This window comes from Lissotriton vulgaris, chromosome 4_1 (genome assembly GCF_964263255.1).
Source record: "Lissotriton vulgaris chromosome 4_1, aLisVul1.2, whole genome shotgun sequence".
Classification (NCBI taxonomy): Eukaryota; Metazoa; Chordata; class Amphibia; order Caudata; family Salamandridae; genus Lissotriton; species Lissotriton vulgaris.
In genome coordinates, this window is record NC_141691.1 from 552,855,810 (window position 1) to 552,881,604 (window position 25,795).

A 25,795-nucleotide genomic window follows, 5' to 3' on the forward strand; every position below is an offset into this window, starting at 1 on the left:
CAGAGAACAGACATTACAGCAGGGGACATATCCGAAGGAAAGCAGTGGGAGTAATATTCAGTGCAAAAAGTAACCTATATTACACAACACATTCTCTCCATTCCCTTCACTCCCTAGAGTTCAATTCTCTAACTTAAAAACAACATACACAGCCTCCAAAGAGCCGCTGTTTGCAAATCCTAGCAATCGGACTAGCCTTAACCCTCTACAGCACAGCTTTCCAAACTTTTCATGTTGGTGACACACTTTTTAGACATGCATCAGTTCGCGACACAGTAATTCAGTTTCACTAGCGCACCAGATGTTAAATTAACTACATATAAGTGATTAGGACAAATACATATGTCATAGAGATTGCAAATAACGAAATTTATGGGGATGCAACATATCTCACGAAAACCTTTCATTGGTATTTTTTAAAATATATGATTTGTAAGAACACACATACATTTGGGTTTGCAGAAATTTGGCAAGCAAAGGGGGTAGATACAGATAGGGATGCAATGAGTGTCTCAATGAAAGTATGTGTAAAAGATGTATAACTATTGTGGATGTTTTTTTTGAGGTTTCTTTTAAATTTTTTGGTCAGGCCAGAAAGCTTATATTTGTTGCCAGACACTTTCTTAATCAAATTGTGCTTTTGAATGCTTAAATTATTTGTATTTATATATTTATTGTTCCACAACTGGCCCCTGCCATGCATGTATAGTAATAAAAAAAAAATTAAAAAAATGGTGCCCACATCATGCAATATATTGGCACATGCATGCTGACTCGCATGCGTGCATACATCATTATGCTGAGTCATTGTTGTGTCATAAAGAATATGTACACAAACCCATTTCTTTGTGCCAATGCTTAGTCAATAAATAGGATGAAAGAAGAGTCACTAACTTGATGGGGGGAGTGTTGAATCCTGCTTTAAATTTTATGACAAGACAGGAGGCTCCTGCTATGCTTTCTTGTTATTATAAGTTAAAATAGAAGCAGCAAGAACAAAGCAAGAAAGCATAATAGCCGCCTGTAAGTCTTTAATCAGAACACGATCTGGAAAATCTGGTGTTCCTTTTTTTGTGCTTTTACTCCCCATTAGCTGAATAGTACTCTTCCTCTGGGTATCGACATACAGTTCTTTTGGGATAGATTCAAAGTTTAGGATAGGTGTAATTTAAATTTACAGAGGGGGGTGAAATCGTGATTTTGCCCGGAGCGGTATTGCATCTATGGCTATGTAAATACTCCCATTTTAAACAAGAGCCTGTCACTATTTACAACCAAAAATGGCTTTATTTTTACCTTTCAGCTGTGTAGAATCTTGGAATTAGCACACGAAAATGGAACAGCGCTGGTAAATTGCCCATAAGTTACCTACTGAATGTTGGAAAAGTAATACCAACATGTGTGAAAGGGGTGTTGATAGCTAAGTGGTGAAGATAATGATTCTTGTTTACTATTCAGCTAACCATGTTGCCAACGCTTCCCACTATCCCACAAATCACAGGAAGTCTGGCTGCTCAACATCTAGCCGTGTGCCCGACAGCGTAAGGTGGGTTTACTGTTGCTAACAGTAGACACGTTTCTGCTACACTTACTTGAATCCAGCCGCCATGCCTCCGCTTGAACCACTCGTTGTGTTGAAGAAATTCCTACTTTTCTTACAAGTACATTCGCCAATTCTTCATATTGGTAAACCTACAGCCAGCAGCACCATAACAGTTTGGACTAGAAGGCCAGTAGTGTTCGAGTAACATGGCACACACATGACCACCAACAAACACAGAAACATGTACTGAGGCAGAAACATGCAAACCACGAAAAACTCATGTACCACTTGACTATTCCATTACATGTTAGTCCCACATTTGGGCCGAGTTCCTAACTTTTTCCCCACTCCACACAGCATGGACAATATTCACAAACTACCTCAGAAGTCTCTACGGCAGAGTGCTGGTCACTCACGTGCCGAGTGTGCTAGGCTGCAGCGCCCCGGTATCTCCACTGTTCAGCACTGTTCAGCACTGAACAAGCTGCAATTTTATAAACACGGTGCCCTACCGTGGTACAGACATTAGGTACCACAATTTACAGGGCTCTATTAGGGGGGTCTCCTCCAAAGATCCCGCTCTGTGACTCACTCCTGCAGCACAGGCCACAGATCTCTACAGCAGCAGTGCCGCCGCACCCCTCTTCCCTCATAGCGATGTGCCCTGTGCGTATGGCAGGCGACGGCTGATCATGCCCACACATCGATACACCATGAGGCGCAGTACAGTCCTGCATGATTAATAGACTGCCTCTCGTCGTCATAATTTTAAATAATACAAAATAATGGACACAAGCACGACACACCCACACATGGCAAGCAACACAGTGGAGTGTCGCAACACACAGTTTGGAAAGCTCTGCTCCACAGCAGTGGTTACCTAGATTTCTAGAATCACAACTTACTTTTTAGAACTACAAACTTTCGCAACCCACCTACATAAAGGGACACAAGTCGGAATCTAACTAAAGCATTGTGTGGTAGCGCATTTTTCATTTTCAGACAGCCCATTTTCCATTGAAATGGCCGCTAACATTCCCATTATATAAACAAAACAAGGACAGCTCCTAACTGAATCTTCCACATCCAGAAAGCATTGAAAATACGAAAAATTGCTTTTGTATTATTTGGAAAACACTCACTTTTTTAGAAGAACCCTCACCCACCAACCTAGCTGGTGGCATGCTTCATCATCAGGTTTCCACCTGGGATGCCGAGTGCATCAGGTGTGCTTCGATGCCTGATTACACGGAGCGGGTATTCATAGAGCAAAATGGTGAGAAGTGAGTTTTGTAAAATTGCCTCAAGGATCCCCCTCAACGCCTGGAGACAAGACTTCTTTAAAAGCGGGGTCCTTGGGCAAGTTTAAAAAGGAATGAGAGTGGACGTTTTATGTGATTAAATTGCTCTCAAACATCCGTGGGTTGGTCTACATGTTTCAGCCTTTTAAGCTAAATCGATAGGCTGTCTTCAGGACCAATGGTGCAAGTACACATGCTAAGGTGTACTTATTGAAAAATTGTGAACCGAAGTATTACGGTTTTTACTAAATTGGTTGGGTTGTATTGTGTAACCGAAACAGCGATATGACATTGATCACAGCAGGATGTATGAGATCAATTTAATCATATAAAACATCCACACATAACCTTTGCTTTTCCTCCATTTAAATCACTGTTTTTCTCCAATACCCTTTGCTTTTCCTCCACTTAATTTACTCAGTTTCCTCCCATAACCTTTGCTTTCCTCCATTTAATTTGCATTGTATCCTCCCACCATAACATTTGCTTTTCATTCATTTAATTTGCGGTTTCCTACTATAACATTTGCTTCTCCATTTAATTTGTTCTCTTTCCTTCTATAACATGCTTTTCCTCAATTTAATTTGCTCCGTTTCCTCCCATAACCTTTGCTGTTTCCCACTTAATCTCACGCTAACCATTGTTACCCGCCAGTGCTTTCGCTTTGCTACCACTTCTCAGGCCCGCTTCCTGCCTCTCGCTTACCCTGCCCAGCGACCCTTCCCCTCCCAGGACTTACTTAATTGAGGCTGTGTAGCACACACGTGCAGCGGGGGAGCCAAAAGGCAAGCATGTTTGCGCCAGTCTGTGCCTGGACGACGCCCATAACCAGGAACCCTGCCTCCACCGCTCTTAACAGCTACACCGCAACAGACCTCTGAGCCCTGGACCCTAGGTTCACCAACAACTGCTGCCGCAGATCTCTACGTACCACCAAAGGATCTTTTTCATGCCATTACTGTGATTTCACCTGCAACACCATGGCAACCAACTACACCAGTGACACCACCAACACAATGGCATCCACCACGCTGACCGAGACAGCCATAGTGCAATTCCAGTGCATCTTACGCAATGCCCTATCACTCAGCAAACAAGTCAGAGATCTGGGACACAAGCTCATCCCTCACCCTAGACGTCATCTTCATCACAGAGAACTGGCTGAACCCCTGCATCCGCACCAGAAAGCACCATTGCCAACCTAGAAGGCTAAAAGATACCACACCGGGACTGAACCAACAAGTTTGGAGGTGGAATTGCCATCATCTACAAGGACACCACCCGCTTCACAACCTCCTAGGACAACTCTACTCCAATAATGGAACATCTCAACTTCCAACATACCACAGACGGAAAAAGCACCATCCAAGGCACACGCACCTACAGACCAGGCCCCGCCTTCTGCATTACGCGATCCCAATCATCATCGTCCTGATTACCACTGACTCCGAGCACAACGTCTTCCTAGGGGATCTCAACTTCCATCTAGATGACCCCAATGACACCAATACAACCAATGAACCTGGAAATCATTGGCAATATACGCCTCAAGCAACCGGTCACCGACCCTACCCCCATCACAGAACACACACAAACATTTTCTCAAGAGGATCCAGGCTTTATGTTTTATTTATACCCATATAATACATTTGTTCGGCTCGACTATATGTTTTTGCCCCGGCCACTCATGGTCGGTACAAGGTTGCAGGTTTGGCCACGAATTACGTCGGATCATGGACCTGAGGTAGTAGATCTTTTTGGCATCAGTCTTGCAAGGACCCATTGACCTTTCACTTTTAATAAGAAGTTATTATGTGATGGGGATTACATCAGCCATATTAGAAATTGGGCAAAATCCTTTCTTGAGGACAATAGAGGCTCGGCTGCTCAACTAATGGTCTGGGATGCATTGAAAGCTGGGTTGAGGGGGGAAACATTTAGCTATGGTTGGGCTAAGCAAAGGCAACAGAAGGAGCAAATGTTGGGCTTACTAGAAGAATTAAAGGCAGCAGAGCAGAGAGAACTCATACAAGTGGTCAGAGACATTGCAGATCCCAAGGAAGCACAAACCAAGACTGCTTGTTGTAAGGATAGGATTAATGGGATATGGTGTCTGGAAATAGTGGCCCAATTTCAAACGTATAAGGAGGAGAGGTATGAATATGGGGCGGCAACGGGTAATTGCTTGGCTTAAAGGTTGCAGGGCAGGCAAGCCGCCCAGAGAATTGAAATATTAGAAGATGGGAAAGAGGGGGTAGCTGAGACCATAGAAGATATATTGGATGTGTTTCACTCTTATTACAAAGAGCTATATACACAAGATACAGTTGAGCAGGCCAATATCGAGCAGTTTTTGCAGACATTAGAATTGATTGGGTTGGGACAAGAGGAACGGGACGTACTGAAAACCCCTATAACAATGTCAGAATTGGAGGAAGCATTGGGCTCACTATCTTTGGGTAAAGCGCCAGGGCCAGACAAACTTCAGTTGGAGATATATCAGCTGTTGTTCTCCATTATAAAATAAGACATGTTGGCTACATTTCTAGAGGCTCAGGTTGGGAATTCACCACCTTCTTGGGAAGAAGCCAATATTGTGGTCTTTAACAAAAAATAAAAATCGGCGAGGCTCCCGGGGTCCAATAGACCCATATCTTTAATAAACGCCGATAGTAAGCTATATTAAAAAATACTCGCATCTAGAATCGGCCATGTTATTTCCTCGCTAATTTCCAGATATCAACATGGTTTTATACCAGGTCGGAGTACAGTTAATCATCTACATAGGATGATCGCAATGATAGATTTGCCAGTATACAGCAAAAGCATATTGGCCTAATTGTATTAGATGCTGAAAAAGAGTTTGATCGTGTATCATGGTCGTTTCTCTAGGCCGTTATGCTAAAGATGGGGTTTGGACCCCGATACATAACATCTATACAAACTATGAATAAAAGACCACAGGCTAAAATATGCACCATGGGCGGAGAGCCATCCTTTGTATATATTACCAGGGGAACAAGGCAGGGGTTTCCGTGCTTGCCCCTCCTTTTCGCTATTTATATTAACCCGTTGTTATTATTGCTGGAAACAACTAATGGAATACAATCAATTACATTTGGGGAGCATCAAGTACGTGTCCTTGCTAATGCTGACGATATAGCGGTGCTGACATCTGACCCAGAGCAAGCGGTAAGAGAGATTGAGAATCTGACTCAGAGATATGGGAAAGTTGCTGGGTATAAATTGAATGTATCTAAAACCCAGATTATATGCACTAAACGACACTGTCCTGGAGAAGCACGCGTCACGCGAGAAGCTAGGTATCTGGGCATAAAAATTAGGAGTTCACTTCAAGAAGTTGTGGAAGTAAATTGGGCAGATATAGTATCTTCAGCACAGTAACTATTGGAACGGTTTGAGTGCCTACATTTGTCAATGGTAGGGAGGTGTAATGTACTTAAAATGTATGTACTTCCTATGACAATGTATTACTTTAGGACTGTTCCGCTCGAGTTAACAAGCTCTCATTTGTTACAATTGCAATCCCTTGCTGATAGGTTCATTTGGGGTCACAAAAGGCCTCGTGGGTCTTTGAAGTATACGATGTTACCATTAGAGCGTGAAGGATGGGCTGTACCGAATTTTACTTTTTATTATTTAGTGTGCCTCCTGTAAAACATGCAGTACCTCGTGACCGGAGTGGAAGCACAACATGCAGAAGTGCCCAATATATACCAAATATTGATGGTGACTCAGGTTAGCGAGGCCTTATTTATGCTTTATGAACCTAGCTATTTTAAGAGGACGGGTTTTAAAAACTTTATTGCTGCATATAAAGCTTGGAAAACAATACGTAAATTTGTGTCAATTGGTCGTATAAATCATTATACACCATTGAACTCTATAGAATTATTTGCAGCTATATTTTGGGATGCAAAGATGAATGGGTGGCGAGATAAGGGATTCGACATATGGGAGATATCTATAATGGTGGGATAATGCCTACTTTTACAGAATTAGTTGAACAGTATAATTTGCCTAAGCACGACTTCTTTAAATTTCAACAAATTCGTGACTACCTAGTCAAACATTGAAGATATCTAGCAGTAACACCCAATGCCCTAATAGAGGCAGTGAAAAAAGAGCTAAAATAGGGATATTGTATGGTATATCGATAGAAACTTTAAGTGATGATCTAGAGAGACATGATGTGAAGTGGGGTGAAAGATTTGGGACTACAGGCACATATTGGCAACAATCTATTGATATGGCAGCCAAAGTTATGTTTACAGCTATTTTGCGCACCTAACATTACAAAACTTTGTTTAATTTATATCATACCCCTGTCAAAATGAACAAGCATTTACAATGCAACGGTCTCGCCTTTGCAAAAGTTTGAGCTATTGGAATTGTAAATGACAATATTTTTATTTATGTGTTGGTTTTGAAAACAGACACATAAATGGCATTGTCATTTACAATGCCAATAGCTTAATCTCTTGCAAATGCGAGACCTATTGCATTTGCACCCCCCCCCCACAAACACACATACACAGAGCCAAACACACAAACACAGCCACACACACACACAGCCACATGCGCACAGAGCCACACACACACACACAGAGCCACACACACACACACACACGCACAGAGCCACACACACACACACACACACACACACACACACACACACACACACACACACACACATACACACCCACACACACACACACACAGAACCACACACACACACACACACAGAGCCACACACATAGAGCCACGCACACAGAGCCACACACACAAACCACAACACGCTGCTTTTAGGAGCTAATTCAGGGCGCAAAATAGATTGTGGTATAGATAAGACTAAGAAATTAGCCTATATATGTTTACAATAGTTTTGAATCTAGTTACGATGTTTGCTCACTGCCCAGTGATTCTTTGCAAATTAGTTAATATCCCGCGCCATAGGCAATATGGCAGTAGGCAATCTCCTTAACGCAGCAGGATGTGGCAGAATGAGCAGAGCTGCTGAGCAAGAAGCTGTTAGAGTCACGGCGTTCGCTCACCGCCGGGTGATACTGCACTGGAGATTCTGCGGAGAAGATGCATTTTGCCTGCAGAGGAACACAGGCCTTGTCTGCATTTCCATTGCTCAGTCTCCTGCCTCAAGTTATGAGCTTCTCAGATCAGTCAGGCTTTAACAGTAGAATATTACAATCAACTTGATTCATTTTTGTGAGGTGTCTTACTGTTTAACTAGTTGCATTGGAGCATTTTTTGTGTGTTTAACTTGTAATTCCAGTTTTTAATATTGTAAAATGTACAGTTGTCAATAGGAAAGTCTCAAATCTAATAATCAAGGACCTGTGATCTGAGCGTCTCTCTTGTACCACATTAGAAAGCTGCGTGGGAGTGAGGTGAGTGATGGCTTGTGGTGAGTATTAGCTGTGTGGCAGCGATGTGAGTTTTGATTGCATGGCAGTGGGGCGAGGGTGCCTGTGTGTAAGTGAGGTGCATGGTGACTGCAATATAAAGTGGGGTGAGTGGTGTCGGCGAGCCAGTGAGATGAGCGATGTGTGTGTGCAGAAGTGGTGAGTGAAGCCTCTGTGGTGGTAAAATTAGTAAGGACTCTGGGGCGGTGAGGTGAGTGAGGGCTGCATGGCAGGGATGCAAGTGGTGGCTCGGAATGAGTTAGCTTAGATAGCTGTGGGACAGTTTTTTTGATGTTGCAGTTTTATATTGAGCGAACTCGATATCAGAGCGCTTTACAGGGGTACCAGTTGCATTACAGATGTACACATTAATTTTTTTTACGCAAGGGGAGATTATGTGTTAAGTGATTTGCTCAGAGTCACAGGATGCTTGAGACTCTGCCTGACTCGAACCATATTTCCCAGCTTCAAAGTCGGCCGCTCTATCCGTTAAGCCACATCTTTAACCAGTGGCTACATGGCAGTGAGGAGAATAGTGACTGTGTCAGTGTGATGACTGGGGATTGAGTGGTGGCTGTGTGTCAGTGAGATGATTGATGGTTGCGAGGCTGTGAGGTGAATCTTGCGTCGGGGTAGTGAGGTGAATGGTGGCTGTGTGTCAGTGAGGTGAGTGGTGATTGAGTGGCTTTGAGGTGAGTGCTGCGGGGGAGGTGAAGTGATTGGTGCTCGCGTAGCAGAGAGGCGGCTGTGTGACAGTTAGTCGCGGCCGGGCAGTGCTCACCTGTGCACGGAGCTCCGCATCTGCTTCGCACTGGCTGCTGGGACTTAGTATTCCGCATCCAGGGGTACAGCATGCCGTGGGAACACTGCATGCCGGGGTCAGAGGCATAGCCAGAGGCCATGAAGTGGGAGGCCTCGAGCCCTGCTCTAGCTGTCAGCAATAGACTGCATCAAGACGCTGTTCTGACAATATAATTGCCATCCATGGGCCAAAGAGAGTGGTATTAGAGGGGCCTCTGCCAATATGATCATGAAAAATGCGAGGCATGGAGCTGCGGGCTGACACACATAGCACTGGGAACAAATCACCGGTTTGCCAGCGTCAGCACAGACTTTATATGCAGAGATATGATTAAAAAAAAGGGGGCGGTGGGGCAAGGGGCGCCGACCGCAGGCTAAGTTTCACGGCGCTCGCAGCTCTTGACCAATAGAACAGCAACAGCTACGTCGGCAATAATAGCAATGGGCTTGCGTGGCGGGGGCAGCGGACTACAGTTCAAAATAGTTCAAATGGTTCTGGCATCAAACTAATACACGTGAGCGCCTCAACATGTGGTAACGGGAAGCAAAGTCCCGTAGCATCAGCGCTTCACCCACCAATCTCGGGGTAACCATACTCACTGTATCGAGGAGCTCCAACCACCGGGCAGGGTCTTAAAAAAATAGGCGCAGGCACGGAATTTTGGCCGCATCCAGTGATATCACACTGGCGCTGGTGCAGACATCCATCTTTAAAGCATGTTGGGATCTACGCCTCGCGGAGTTTGCAGACGTCAGAGTGCGTAGAAGTTGAACAAGAAAAGCGAACAGTCACTATGGTCCCGATCGAACTCACTCGCCCCAGCTCCATGAAAAAATGGCGGCCGCAAACATAGTGACAAAAAAATAAATAAGAGAACACCCACAATGGCCCACCGCCGCATGACGTAAACAAAGGGGCGGAGCTTAAAAAAAACACCAGAACACCCACGAATCTGCTCCAAAAATGAGTGACACATCTCTCTTCCAATGGCTAGCCTCCATTTATGGAGCTAGCCAATGGAAGAGAGAGGCGGGTCAAACCCCATACTCTTGAAAACAAAATTTCTCGAGCTGCGCTACACTGCTGCGCAGGGTACGCCAGTCGAGACCTAAAAAGTGGGGGAGGGGGGCCCACGATGGGAAATGCTATAGATGTCAAATGGAGAATGCTGATATTGTACATATTTTTTTTGATTGTATAGGGGTAAATCAGTTTCGAGAGGATATACAGCAGTTTTTGACTCAGAATACAGGGGTCAATGTGTATATCTCTAGGGAGGTGAAGTTAATGGGAGTGGGGGAAGGTACTCAGTCTGCTCAGATATGTTATCCATTTAGGTATCTTATGTTTACGGCTGCCGCAGTTGCTTGACTGTGTGTTGCTTCTATGTGGCTCCACCCTGAAGCACCATTGTTTGAAATGTGGCGCACAAAGTTTTATAATATATGTAATTTGGAATATCGGTTGTACAATATTAAATCGCTGAAGAAAAAAAAGCTGGGGGCTCAAATTTGGGGGTCTATGTTACAACATATAGAGCTATCACTATAAATAGCACAACCTCCTATATACTTTATGTTGTTTTATTGTGTAAATTATGTCTGCATCAGTGATTTAAAATACTGATTTGTAAGTATTTGTAAGTATTACATGTAATAAACTGAACAATAAAGAATTAAAAAACAATTTTTTTTTAAAAAAAATTCACTTCTAGCAGTATAGTCAAATACAACTAGGTCTCTCAGCTCACCTGGACCGACCACTACATCATCCACTTCACAATCTCGGAACACACCAACACGGGCACCATACCCCCCTCACACCACTCGCAGGCACTGACTACTGTTTCTTACAGATATATCGTTACCGAAGGTAAGTAACTTGTGCATCTGAAAGAAACAGGTTAGTATTAGATTCCATACCTTAGAATAGATACCCCACCAATACCAACACGCTGGTTGGTCTGCGAACCAATGATCACACCAGAAAGTCCTGGAGAACGGAACGGCCGAAAAAGCCATCTCTCCGGACTTGGCTGTCCAGGCAGTAGTGTCTTGCAAACGTGTGCAGCAAGGCCCACGTAGCTGCCTGACAGATGTCAGCAAGGGGACTCCCCGACCCAGGGCAGTAGTAGCCGCCGTGGCCCGAGTGGAATGGGCCCTCAGCCCAACAGGAGGCTCCTTTTTAGCCAAAGAGTAGCATACCTTGATGCACAACACGACCCACCGAGAGATGGTCCGCTTGTGCACCGCCCGACCTTTCTTAGCGCCCACGTAACCAACAAAGAGTTGGTCATCCACCCGGAACTGGCGTGTGCGATCCAAATAGAATGAGAGCGCACGCTTTGGGTCCAGACGGTGGAGCCTCTCTTCCTCTTTCGAGGGATGCAGAGGCGGAAAGCAGGTGGGCAAGGTGATGGACTGCCCGATGTGGAAGGCTGTGACTACCTTGGGCAGGAAAGAGGGTCGCGTCCGCAACACAACTTTGTCCGGATGGACAGAAAGGAAAGGAGTTTTAGAGGAAAGAGCCTGGAGCTCACTCACCCTCCTGGCAGAGGTGATGGCAACCAGGAATGCAGTCTTGAGAGCAAGGAGACGAAGAGGACAGTTATGAAGTGGCTCGAAGCGCACATCAGATAAGTCAGAACAAGGTTCAAGTCCCACTGAGGCATCACAAAAGGAACAGGAGGAAACATATGAGTGATGCCCTTCAAAAACCTGTTTACAACTGGGGACTTGAACAAAGAGGGCCAATCAGGGAGCCTTAAGATAATAGCAGAGAGGTAGCCCTTGAAAGTGCCCAGAGCAGAGGCCTGCTGGGCAAGAGAAAAAAGAAAGAAGAGAACCTCAGAAGAGGGGCAGAAAGGGGATCCACAGCCTTTGCTGTGCACCATGCCACAAATTTGTTCCACCTGCAGGCGTATACCGATTTTGTGGCGGGACGCCTTGCTGCCAGAATCATAGTACAAACTTCAGGAGGCAAGTAAAATGACCTCATCTGCCGCCGCTATCTCCACGCATGTAAGTGGAGACTGGACAGGTTCGGGTGGAGGACCGTATCCTGCTTCTGCGACAGAAGGTCCTCCTGAAGAGGCAGACGAATCGGGGGATCGACAGACATGCTGAGTAGCTTGGGATACCAGTATCTTCGTGCCCAGTCCGGAGCCACAAGGATAACTTGGGCCCGGTCGCGTCTGATCTTCCTCAGCACTCTGGGTAGAAGTGCTATAGGCGGAAAGGCGTACAAAAGACCGCAGCTCCACTCGCGACGAAAAGCATCTCTGAGCGAGTGCCGCCTAGGAAATTCCAACGCGCAGAACTGATGACATTGCGCGATCTCTTCTGTGGCAAATAGATCTAACCAAGGCTCTCCCCACTGCTGGAAGAGGCCTTGCGCCACGTCCGAGTTCAGACGCCATTCGTGATCCATCATGCACCGACCGCGGAGTTCGTCCGCCCTTGTGTTCAGGGAACCTGCCAGGTGTTGAACCACCAGGGTCACGCCCTGATGTTCCAGCCACTGCCAGAGGCGCAGAGCCTCCTAGCATAGGGTCCACGACCCCACCCCGCCCGGTTTGTTGCAGTACCACATGGCAGTGGTGTTGTCCGTGAACACCTGCACTACACTCCCCCGGACAGAGGGGAGGAATGCCTTCAGTACAAGCCGGATCGCTCGCAGCTCCAGAAGGTTGATGTGGAGCCGGGACACCGCCGGAGACCAGAGGCCTCTGATCTCAGTCTCTCCCATGTGGCCTCCCCAGCCCTGGAGGGACGCGTCCGTCACAACTACGTGCTCCGGTCGGGGTAGGGAGAGGTATCTGCCGCTGACCCAATCGCGGTCCGTGAGCCACCAATGCAACTATCTTGTAGTGCCCTCCGAGATCAAGACATGGTCGGACAAGTTGCCCTGATGCTGGGCCCACTGAAACTTCAGGTCCCACTGCAGAGCCCGCATCCGCCACCTGGCGTGATGCGCCAGAAGGATGCAGGAGGCCATCAGCCCCAGAAGCCACAGCGTCTACCTGACCGAGACTCGGGAGAACGGCTGAAAGATCGTAATCAGAGCCTAAGTATCCCGAACCCGCTGTTCCGGAGGATAAACCCGAAACTGCGCAGAGCCTAGAACCGCTCCGATGAAGAGGAGCTTCTGAAAGGGATACAGGTGTGACTTTGGCACATTGATGGAGAACCCCAAAAGGTGCAGGAGGTCGGCCATAGTCTGGAGGTGGCTGACGACTGTCTAGGGCGAGCCCGCCTTCAACAACCCGTCGTCGAGGTAGGGGAAGACTGAAACCCCTAACCTGCGCAGAGTTGCGACCACCGCCATCACTTTCGTGAACACCCGTGGGGCGCTGGTAAAGCCTAAGGAAGTATGGTAAACTGAAAATGCTCGTGGCCTACTGTGAACCGCCGGTGGGCCGGCAGGACAGGGATGCGAAAATAAGCGTCCTGCAAGTCCAACGCTACCATCCAGTCTCCCGGGTCCAGGGCAGCTAAGACTTGAGCCAAAGTCAGCATCTTGAACTTCTCCTTCCGGAGGAAGCCGTTGACGTTCCGCAGGTCCAAGATAGGGCGTAGGCCCCCTTTGCCCTGCTTGGGAACCAGAAAGTAGTGGGAGTAACAACCACACCCTACTTCTGGCCCAGGAACGCGCTCGGTGGCCCCCTTGGCCAAGAGGGCCGTAACTTCCTCTCGCAGAAGATTTAAGTGATCCCCGACACGTGGTGGTACTGCAGTGGCATGGCTGGAGGGGGTCGCCTCGAAGGGGAGGGATTAGCCCCTTTGGACGATTTGCAGCACCCACCTGTCCGAAGTGATGTTGCGCCAGTGAAGGAGGTGATGGCGAACCCTGCCCCCTACTGGCGTCATGTGGGCCTGAAAGCTCGGACTAGGAAGGCTTTGAGGCAGATGCTGCGCCACCGCGCTGGATGTTAGTCTGCGGCCCGTGGCTGGCAGGACATGTGGGGGTGCCCCTTCCTTGGCCACGAAAGGAGCGAAAGGCAGCAGGTTGCTGGCGTGGGCCGATAGGCCCAAGGACTTGGCCGTAGCCCTGGAGTCCTTAAAGCGCTCAAGCGCACTGTCTGCCTTGTCACCAAAGAGGGGACGGCCATCAAACGGCATGTTCATAAGGGTGTTTTGGATATCAGCCGAAAAGTTGGCGGACCTCAGCCAGGCGTGGCGAAGAATCGCCACCGTCGTTGCCATCGGTTTACCTAGCGAGTCTGTTGTATCCAGTCCACACCGGATGGAATACCGTGCCGCATCTCGACCCTCCGCAAGGGCTTGGGCGTGTTTAGTCCGGGCCTCCTCCGGACATTTTGGCAGCACGGCCGCGACCGTGTCCGACAGAGAGTGGGTATAATGGCCCAAGAGGCACGCAGTGTTAACGGACCGCAACCCCAAACTCAGTGAGGAGAACATCTTGCCATACTGTTCCTACCTCTTGGATTCCCGATCGGGGGAGCCGTCGGGAATGCGGTCTGGGAGTTAGAGGCCTGGATGACCAGGCTCTCGGGGGTGGGGTAGATGGACAGGAAGCAAGGGTTGCCCGGAGCCGGGCAGTGGCGTCTGGCCATGTTCCTATCTACAGTTGGATCTGTAGCGGGCCTGGACCAGGTGCCCAGAAGAACGTCAGATAAGGCCTCATTAAACGGCAGCAGAGGCTCCGAGGAGCTTGCCTATGGTTTAAGGACCTCAGTGAGGAAGTTAGTCCTCACGGCCGCGACGGGGAGTTCAAGGGATAAGGCCTTGGCCACCCGCGTCAACACCACACTGTAGGCCGGCCCCTCCTCCGTAGCCACGGTAGGAGGGGAGACAAAACCAGGGTCTGGCGAAGTGTCCAGACCACTGGCATCCCCAAGCTCACCTGCCGAGTCCTGATAAGGCTTGCACTCACGTGCCAGACGGTCCTCAGACCCCTCCCAATCCTCCTCACCACCCATCTCCTAATACTCAGGGTCAAAGGATGGGGCCAGGTCATAGAAGTAAAAATCTCCTAGCCGAGCGGCGCCGGACCCGAATTGAGGGTAGGACCAGGGACGACGTCGTCCGGGGACGGCGTCGGGGGCGACACCCTGGGGGCCGGCGCCGGCGAGTTCGTAAGGTCGCCTGGCGACAACCTGGATCTGGAACCGGATCCAGCAGCACCCTGTGGCATCGGGACAGAAGTCGCCGACGGCGCCGGGGCTGAAACACCCGGCGGCACCGGGGTCGAAGCACCCGGCCCGCTTGGGGACCCAGTCGGGCCGCTTGGCCAGAAGGCGCCTCGGAACCCGACCGAGGAGTGAGCGACCATGAGGATGGCCTCGATCTCCTCCGGCGTTGCGGTCTGCCCAGGGACTGGCTGTTGGAGAAGTGTGGCTCACTGGTTAGAGGAGGCAGACCTGGAAGCAGAGGTCAGCCCGGGAACAGGGTTCAATTCCCGGCTCGGCGGGGTCTTGAGTCCTAAAATGTCCATGGACTCGACAATTCTCGCTCCGGTGCCTACTCGATTCACGGGTTTCACACTCTGCGACTCTGGGCAATAGCTTGCTTAATCTCCACAACGGCCCCCCGCGGCGGGATGCCTGGCTTTCACCTTGCGGATACCCTGTCGGGGTTATCTCACAGGGGAATACCAGGGCGGGTTCCCTAGGCAAGCGCTTAGAGACCGGTTGGTGATTTGCGCTATATAAATACTCGTACATTTACATTTATGGAGCAGGCCGCGACGCCTGCAGCTCCGGTGGAGCCGCGTGGGTGGTGTCACCCGAACCCCCGGCAGCGTCACACGAGCGTCGGGGGAGTCAGAAGAGCGATGTCGCCTCTTCGACTTCTTGTGCCTCTTACCTGAGGAATTGGAGCCAGAGAAATGGTGTCGACTCCCGGAGCTAAAACGACTCTGGCCCCGCGACCGGTCCCTCGACCTCCTTTCGAACCGGGACCTCGAACGGCACGGGGCCAACTGCCGGAGCTCGAGGCGCTTGCTAGGCCGCTCCCGCCTAGCCTTCGACGCCAAGGCCCGGCAGTCGGGGCACAACTTGTCATCGTGGTCGGGCCCCAGGCAATGCAGACACCGGCGATGGGGGTCGGTAACCAACATCAGTCTTGTTCAGTCGATACAGGGTTTGAAACCGGGCATCCCTACCGGCACCGTCGGAGTCCTTCGACTCGAAAAAATGATCAAAAAGATTGAAAAAGTTTAGTAAAAAATTGACTAAAGGGTACCACTTTCTCCGGACCTACACTTGCTGGCGCAGAAAAAAGAAGAACTGACGTAAGGGCGCGCTAGGGCGGCGTCTAAGTACTCCCGACGACATAATCCCGGCGCCAACGACACCAACAACGGACGCGGAGCCATAGACGACGCGTACCGACACGCAGGGGTACTGCTCCGCAAAATTTTCTGGATCCAGTCTGACGCCTGGGGATATTCTAAGGTAAGGAATCTAATACTAACCTGTTTCTTTCAGATAGAATAGATCAGAAGACCAGTGTAATAATGTTCTCAACTCCCTCATCCTTGACAACCCAGTAAAGGCAGAGAAAAACTTCTACCAGTTGATCACAGAGTGCGCCCACACAATTACCATTGTCAAAACAGCCAAATCTAAAGGACCGGCAAGAAGTGCCAGCTGGTTAATCACATAGCTGAATTCCATCAAAGGCACAGCAACTAGAAAGCAAGTGACGCACCAGCAGAGACAGGAGACAACACCAACATTATGACAGTTCTCAATCAGTTGCGACCCACAGTTTGGTACACACAGAGAGACATAAGACAAGTTGCACCCTAAGCAGCTGGCTACAGTAAGTTTAAGACTCCACACTACCGCAACCAGCACTGAACCAGCCCCAAAAATCACAAGTGCTTTAGAGCCATAAGCATTGAACAGGTACAGGATCAGCAGAACTGGGATCTGAGCTTGAGTCAGAAACATCAGATTCATCACTTGAATATCAAAGATTCTCGGAGGAGGAAAGATCTTCATAAGGGTTGTGTCAAGCACCGCCTCAATAAAGTTCAGACTCTGTGTGGGAGTTAGGTAAAGCTTCACTGATGGTGTAGACCAGGTAAGGGAAAGAAGTAATTGCCTGCAGGAGATGCACATTGATCCGCAGAGGCCTCAGCTGTCACCAGCCAGTTGTCCAAGTACAGGAACAGATTAGGTCCAGACCCCTCAGCAAAGTTGCTGTGACTGCCAGCACTTTTGTTAAGGCATGTAGGTCTGACATCAGTCAAAACAAGAAGACTGCAAACTGGAAATGTTGGGGACTCCACAATCAATCCCAAATCTCACATGTGAGCAGAAAGAATTGGAAGATAAAGTTAGGTATCCCGGAGGTTCCAGAATACCTACCAATCTATCAATTTCTTTGGCACACAGGACTGGGCTCAGAGTCAGTACCTTGAATTTTCCTGCATGATCGTCAGAAGGTGGATATCAAGGTAGGTCTCAAGCTTCAATCTTTTTTGGGGGCAAAGAAGTAAAGGGAGTAAAATTCTGTGCACCTCTCTTCCAGTAGTGTCACCTCTAAAACCCCTTTATACAACAAGGTAAGACCATTCATCTCCTGGATGAAGCACAAGCCAGAAAGCACACTCTGAAAGAAGCTGGGTATCTTTCGAGGGGGGGAGGGTTTTGGGTAAGACAGGCATGTGATTTGGTTAAGATAGGCATTGGCCTAATAGATCAGCTTCATCATTCAGCAGTCCTTCGTTAGACTGTTGGGGACCATATGATGTACCCCTAGTGGTGAAGCCTTTCAGATCTACCCTTACTGTGAAAGGAGTAATATAGTTGCTGTGGAGTTTGGACAGTCTGAGACAACTACCACTATTGGGGTTGCACAGTGCTAAAATATTCACAACGGTTCAGATACTGTTGATTAAAATGTGTGGTGGGAAGCCAGGTCCAGGGCATGAGTTGTAGCCCTGCTCTCCTTGAAACTTCCAGGGGAGGAGTTGGCTTTGACCCATATTAGTTGCTCACCATGAAAGGGCATGTCCATAACACAACCTGAACATCTCCCAAAATTCAAGTGGATAGCCTGGTTAATGAAGTCAATAGCAGCCCATTGGTCCAGTGAAGGCAGCAACCATGAGTGGTAATAAAGCAAACCTAGTTTTTACCAAACAATGCTGCGTTCTGGGCTCACTGGCTGGTACATGCTGGTTCAAGGCTTGAAATACAGCGGGCCCTGCATTTTGAGTGCCACAGGGTCAGCACGCTTGAATGCAATCCACTTGATTTTTGAGCGATGTTCAGGTTGTGTTATGGGAGGGGAGTTATGGCGTTGAAGGCAGGTGGCATTAACCGTGAAAAAAAGGCAAGCTGCTGTGTCGGGCGCTTAGGGTGTCCAGACAGTAATCCATTAACACTAGGAGCGAAGCCAATGTTTCCCAAAGGTGTTTCCCTCTCTGCGTAACAGGGAACACAACAGTGAGGAAAGAACCCCTCCAGAAAATGAAGAGACCAAGGACAATATGTCCGCAGAGGTGAACCACCAGCAAGAAGGGCAAATAGACTCAGGTAGGAAGGATATATAATCACTGCAGTGTGGGAGAGAACAAAACAAAAACACAGATTAGATAACAAGGAAATGTCGGTGCAATAATCTCTTTTAAATCCACCCTCTTACAGTGTGCTATCCCACACTTACCAAGGAACAAGTGGCAGAAGGATTTATGTTTGACTTCTTGGACTCTTCCAAACAAGGGTCCTGGTTATTTTCACCATCAGAATAAGATTGAGCGCTTCTGCATAAGCACCGCACAAAAAAGAAAAACAACTGCTCAAAAAGGTCTGAGGATATTTGACTCCAACAGTCTTTGAATTATTCACACTTGTCCAAAAGAGTCATTGCAATGATATCGTTGTCTTTAAAAGATAAAAGTACCTTGAAACAGCAACAATATATCTGGGCTGTCCACACGCTAAACAACGTAGCGTGATTCTTGATGAGGCAGCAAACATTAAGCGATGTGAAGACGCGGAGAACAAGGCGCTGGGAATGCGCGGAGGAAAAATGTCTGCGTAAAGTTACAACAAAAGAAAATTTCCAATAGCAACAAAAAAATGAGCGTCAGCCCGTTACTCCACGGGAACGCCAAGGAACCGTCTCTACAATGTTCACGTGCAGGCGGATAGAAGAGTAATGGAGTCGAATGCCGTGTAACAGGTTCTCGATAAGATTGTCGATGGGGGTGTCCACAGAGCTTCAAGACTCACGGCACTCAGGGAGAATCAAATACGGGAATGCAGCATAGACGCTACGAACCAGGACACACGGTTCTCCGATGAAAAACACAGGCGGACAAACACACGCCGGGAAGGGCGTAGCTTGACTCGAAGGCAGCAGGAAAAGGAAATGGGGAATCCAGCAAGGCAATAATCAGGTCAGGGCAGGAAAGCCAAGTGCCGCCATTACTTCTCGGGAAGCTTAAGAACCTCCCTTCATACCAGGTGACCTATCGCAAGGCAGTATGGGACAGCACACCTATAACCCCTCTATTTTGCATTATGGTTCTTTTAGTGCATTTATGGTATTCCTGATTAGAGGTCTAACATGCTGCAGTCAAAAAATGTGCAACCCAAATAGAGTCTAGATTTATGGATTCGATGCCCAAGAGAGGCATAGGAAAGGCAATGGGGTTCTTTTTTAAAGACAATGTGTGAAAAATACAGATTTTCTAGTTATAAACAAGAGAAGAAAAAGTTTGGGCCACCCTGAGTCGACAAATAGCATCTGGCAATCTGCCTGCGGACCAGGAGGCCAACATGGCTTTTTTCACACAGCCATTATACAGTGCAGGACAGCCTCATTAAACAGTATCAAAAGCTCAGCAGAAGCTGGGAGGGTTGCAAGATGTCCATCAGAATGTTAAACTTTACTTCAGCAGAAGGTAAAGTCAATTTAAAGGCCTCTATTGTCTGGGATAAGAAGGTTTGAAATGTCCCCTTTGGTGCAGTATTTGGGCCACTGGCATTTTGAAGTTCCGAGTAGATGTCAGTATCAGTATTGTAAGATGACAGGCGGCAATCAGCCTCAGAGTTATCATTATCCATTCCACCACAGTCCTCACCCTCCATAATAAAGTATCCGAATCTGCCCCGAAAATCTCCTCCAAGCAGCTGAACTTGTGGGCCCTGGAGAGGAGCACAAAATATGGTTGTTCAAATGTGCCTTGACCTACTCCTTTGTCATATGGATGGTCCACTATGGACTAATTGGCCAACGCAGGAGTCTTCTCAGTAGGCAATGGCAACATCACTTTAGAGAACAGTGCAGCAGAAGATCAGCCCATGCAATTTTGGAAAGGAAACATTGATGGCACTGACTTTGTCATAAGTGTAGGGGTTGAAATCCGATGAGGGGCGGTATCATGAGATATCAGGGTTAGAGCCTTCAGAGGGACCAGAGCTGTAGGAACAACCTTATACTTTCAGGAGTAGCCTAGAGTGTTGCAGAGACATTCTAAAAATATCCAGCATAGTTAGACAGAATGCGAGCACCTGAGCAGGGAAGGTCAAAGAACAGGGAAACTTCTTTTTAGGCACCATGTAGTCGACTAATGTCAAGGAGACTTCCAGTGTTAAGTCGGAGAACATCACACACTTTGAACAGTCCCAGAAGCTGGACTGCTTCATCTGTGGCATGTGCTTTGGCAGTTTTTGTACTGTTTGTGGAAATATCTTTTAGGAGAAGGTTTTCAGCCAAAGAATAACTTGCCCTCCTGATCCTAGATGGCCTTCAGCTGCATGGAGATACACAGGTTGCAGGGCGTGGTGTCATGTGTTTAACACACTGAGTTTTCAGAGTGTCCAATAGAGACATTTTCTAGGGGCACCATCTGCAAGGCTTAAAGCCTGTAGCCCTTTGAGTGCACATTGCAGTGGAATAGCAGAAGAATGTGTTAGTGAGGAACCAAGAAAGAGCAGCAGACCAGGTCAATAACATGCACAAATAACTAGGAACTGATACCAGAGCGCTAGCTGTCACCTAATAGATCTTGGTGATGTCGTGTCTATAGGCTGAGTTGCAGCTGGAGTTACTTGGTGGTAACTGTTTGGACACAAGCTTTATGAACCAGTCTGGCGTGCCTTATATTGCTCCAACACTAATGTAGCAATTCAAACAATGAGTAATTTGAGTGTTTCCTGGCACACTGGGACTTGGATGATAATACCAAACTTTGAAGTGAACATAGTCTCACTCTTTAATTTTCCCGATTTGCATAAGAAAACTAGAGATGGGACTCCTTAACTACCTGTTTGACTGAAGTGTATATATATATAATAAGAAACCAATCTTTTTTTTGTAATTTCTGCTTCACATTGCTACCTGCTTTAATGTGTTTAGCTGCTTCTGCTGTCCTCTCTTTCCACAACCAGACTCCGCCTCTCTTTGTCTCCTTTTCTCTCCCGCCTGTACCATAGCCAGCACCTGACAGAATTTGTTTAGTAGGCCAGAATAAAGACTGAAGCTGCCCAATGCCTCCAGGTAGTCTTCTCTATTTGTGGCCAGGCATCCTTCTAGGTAATGGAGGAGAGAGGCTGGGCAAAGGCAACATGACCTCTTGCACCGGCCCATTTAAGCTCTACACAAGCGCCTCAGCTTGGTCGTCCAGACAAAGGGTGGAGAGGACAAGGATGCCCTTCCTGTTTGAGCGTTTAATGCCTGGTCAGGCCAAGAGCCAGAAACTTTGCCATTGTTTTTGTAATCAACCATTAAGCCCCCTGGGGTTAATGGCTCACAGGTATAACCAATCTCCATTACAGGCAGAGACAGCTTTTGTTCCTGGGTATAACCTACTCTTCCTTTCCAGGATAGAATAACCTTGCTCGCAGATATATATACCTTATGCAATACAATGTGGAACATTTGCAAAATTCCCTCTTCTGTTTAGAGTGGGACAATTGCTTTCAGATATAACCAAGTATTTTCTCAATTACAACCTTCAGAGCCCGCTACCAAGACTACAACAGCAATTCACAATGTATCCTTATCATCAAATACATCTAATACCATACACACTTACAAGACGAGTCCCAGCACATCTCTCTCCCTGCATATTTTCTCCTCAATCCACCCATGCCATCCCTCTCGCACAACGCAGCTGACCGCTTTACCCCCATTTACTCAACCTACCTACCCTCACCCATTTATTCCTCTATTACAACTCTGCCTCCCCTTCACTCATTTTCTCCTATTGTTACCCACCCTCACTCCATGCTATACCCATAGCGTACTACTCTGTCTCATCTTGCTTTCACCTTCTTAAAAAACGTATCACACATTTTTCTGATCCCTACTCTTGTTGTGTTTCTATCTAGGACCCTAAATTCGATATTCCCGATTCTTGCCCTTATGTGGTTATAATCAATAATATCCTGATAAAGGCATAAGAATCATATCCATATTCAGTAATAGCCCATGCAGTCCAAAGCACAGCACAGCTACTCCCATCGACTCCTAGAAAGCACAAGGTGTTCTTTAAACAAACCAAGCCTCCAGCAGCCCGGTAAATCCCCCCCTACTTTTGTTTTGATTTGAACAAGAACTCCTGGAGTCCAGAAAGAACTGTTAGTTCTTATTGATGTCTTATGTCCAACCTTACGTCAAACTCGGCACCTTTCAGGCATAAATATACCAACAGTTGCCTTAAGCAAACACACAGTGGTTTGGAGCAGAGCGGCCATCTACTTGCCCGAGAGCCCAGCTGATGAGAGAGCCCACAGAAGCCGCCCCTCCCGTTTGACGCACTGAGAGAGACGCTGTCTTTTTCTCCAGCCGAGAAAATCCAGCTCCGGTGTTTCCAGCCTACCCTTGCGGGTTGCTGGGAGATCGAGTCCTGAGGAAAGAGATACCAGACCTCCCACATTCTATTACCAAGGTACGGAGCTGACTAAACCCTTAAGAGAATTCTTGATGCAGATTATTGGCAAAACAATCTTAACCAACTTAACTTAAACTGCTACTTACTTACTCCATCCCAAGTATTAGGCTTAGGTCAGGTACACCGGGGTAGGCGTAGTTAGAAGCACCAGTTGAGTACGTTAGTCAAATGTTTTTATGTATGTATATATTTTATCCATTTTAAAGTATCATATGGCTAAGAAACCATATCAATGCTTTTACAGTATTATTTCATACTACTACTTTCACTGTACGCACTTTACTTTATGATAAGTATTGCAATTGTGGCAATTCATTTCTCCTGCATGAGAAAGAAGACTGCACAATAAATAACACCTTTTATTGAAAACGCCCGTCTCTCTATTTCTCTGCACTCTGGTGAAACTAAGTATGCACGATTGACTGAGCGAAATAGCTGTCTATTGTTTTTACACGACTCTAGAGATACACTCTTATTCTGAGGGAGCAAAGTTGTCATGTTTATGCGGTTGTCGGTAACTGAATCCCTTCTTGTCTGAGCCAGGGAACTTCATCCCTCCCTATTCATTCAAGAAAGTTTCCAGTGACCTCTGAGCTAGCTGGCGCAAACCTAAATTAAGTTTAACATAGTCAGTAGAGACCTAGATGACCTCAGTCCTACGTCTACACTGCTGTTTATGTTATTCCAATGCGCAGAGCCTATTGGGAAAATAGGAACTACACTACACTCTTTTCTTCTCAAAATTACCCAACATTAACCTTGCACCCCGATGCCCCTTCCCGTCTCCTCTACCAATCAACTCACTTTGGCATGCTTATCTCATCACCATACCATCATGCTCTTCCCACAATTGTTCTATCCAGCTTCACATATTCCAACAGCCAACAATCTAATACTTGCAGCATCCTACTCCCAGGTACACTACTGGCGTAAAACACTGCTGAACTCAAAACGAAATCTGCCCTCATTTGTAACACCCTCAATCACCCATAAACCTTCAAACATAGCAACGTAGAACCACTATATCCAAACATGCATCCCCTTCTCAAACTTCTAAACATATTTAATTCAACAATAATGACGCATCTTCCGAGGATGGAACCAGCACTCTTTTTGATCTAACACATTCTTTCAACAAAATAACCCAACAGATATAACCTGTATGGTGATGAACATGCATTCAATCAATAAAAACAAATGCATCTTAGATCTACTGATGAAGCAGACATATTATTCATCACGGAAACATGGTTAGTAGAGGAAATAGCACCAATACTTCATGAAGCTACCCAGTTTGGACATTGAAACAATACTTACAAATGACTAAGAAAGAAAGGAGACCGATTGGCTACGGTCCTTCAGAAAATCCTGACAGTCACCAAAACAGAGTATGTTTTAATACAAGGTTGTAAAGCCCTCATCAGATGTTACTCAAGAGCTATATATTTATCTGTCATTTCCTCCTGCTCTACAGATTGGCTTGTGGCAATGGACTGCTCTTTTACTGAAGCATCTTTGCACACATTTTTTCAATTCTTAAAATAGCTTACCCGAAGATTAAAGGAAAATCGAAACTTAAGTGCCTTATAGCCATAGACCAACAGATGACATAGAAGCACCTCAAACTAAATGCTTCACAACCTCGAACACTCTCCTGTGGTGAATAGAACAATTCTGATTCTAGGCCAGGACCGGAGGCGAGGATTATGCTTTCTTCACTTTATTCTCAGCAGGCATTTTAATGCATTTTTACCAGAAACCACATTTTCCATGAAACACTGGGAATCTGTACAAACGGACAACATGGTCCAAAAGTCCATCAATGTCCAATCGGGTTACAGTGTCTGCCTCATATTCCCTTTCCATTCTTCTTAGCTCCTTCTTCGCTGCTTGCAGCCCAGATAAGTGCATTCCTTATTTCTCATGACATAATGCATGGTTAATATGTGGTCTCTACTCCGTGTGAGTGTTTTGAAAGGGTCGCTGGAAAGCTTATGCCCTCCTATGCAACTACATTATATTCCTGGTGCCTGCAGAGTGGGGCGGGACCCTCCATCTACTACGTGGGGCTGTGATAATGCCATTTCTCTATGGTCTGCAGCCTGGTATTTTGGAATACCTGTCAGAGGGAGTACAGTATCGTGCCCAGCTTGTCTAACCATCTGCTGCCCCCGGAGTGTTACACTCCTTCATTTTGGGGTCTGTACTAGCAAATAGGCCTGAGTTGTCATGGCCCTAACGCCCTTTTTACAAGGTTCGGGTATGAGTGTTTACACTGAGGCCCCCCAGGGTATGTTTTGGTGTTTAAGTTTGAGAGAGCCTTGAAGGGAACACTCTCCAAGGTGGCTGTTTCACCCCATTCGTTGTAATATTCACAACAGGAGGGAGGTGTTCCAGGGGCTGAGACCCCTGCAAATGTGTGGCTCTGCCCACTAGTGACTTGCTGGGCCCCCAGCACCAGAAATTGCAGTGCCCCATGCTGCAGATCACTTTCAATCGCTTCCCACTAGCGATGCGCACAGGCATATATTCATTACAGTGTCAGCTGGCAATGCCTGGGTTTGACTGCTTCCTCCTGGCCAGTGCCCATGGAAGATGAAAGTGTTGTCCAGTATGAAGATCCCCTAGCTTCCCTCCAATAGGAGGAAGACTTTTATGACGCAGTAGATGCCTCAATCTATAGGGCAGTGGAGGAGGTTATGGCAGCAATTGAACCAGCGCTTGGCACACAAATATTTGCTAATTGCATGCAAATATTAAAGATCTTTAGTTCCCTGGGGCAGGCTGCCCCCTCCGCCCCCAAAAAATGGCTCAGCCATCAGATACTGAC

At 47.1% G+C, this 25,795-nt stretch overlaps 1 protein-coding gene across 48 annotated transcripts in view; it reads right to left on the minus strand.

Annotated features, from left to right (window-relative positions):
- The window catches only part of CLASP2 (cytoplasmic linker associated protein 2), a 1,795,600-nt gene that overhangs the window by 682,872 nt on the left and 1,086,933 nt on the right, over nucleotides 1-25,795 (minus strand). The gene's annotated exons all lie outside the window — the stretch shown is intronic.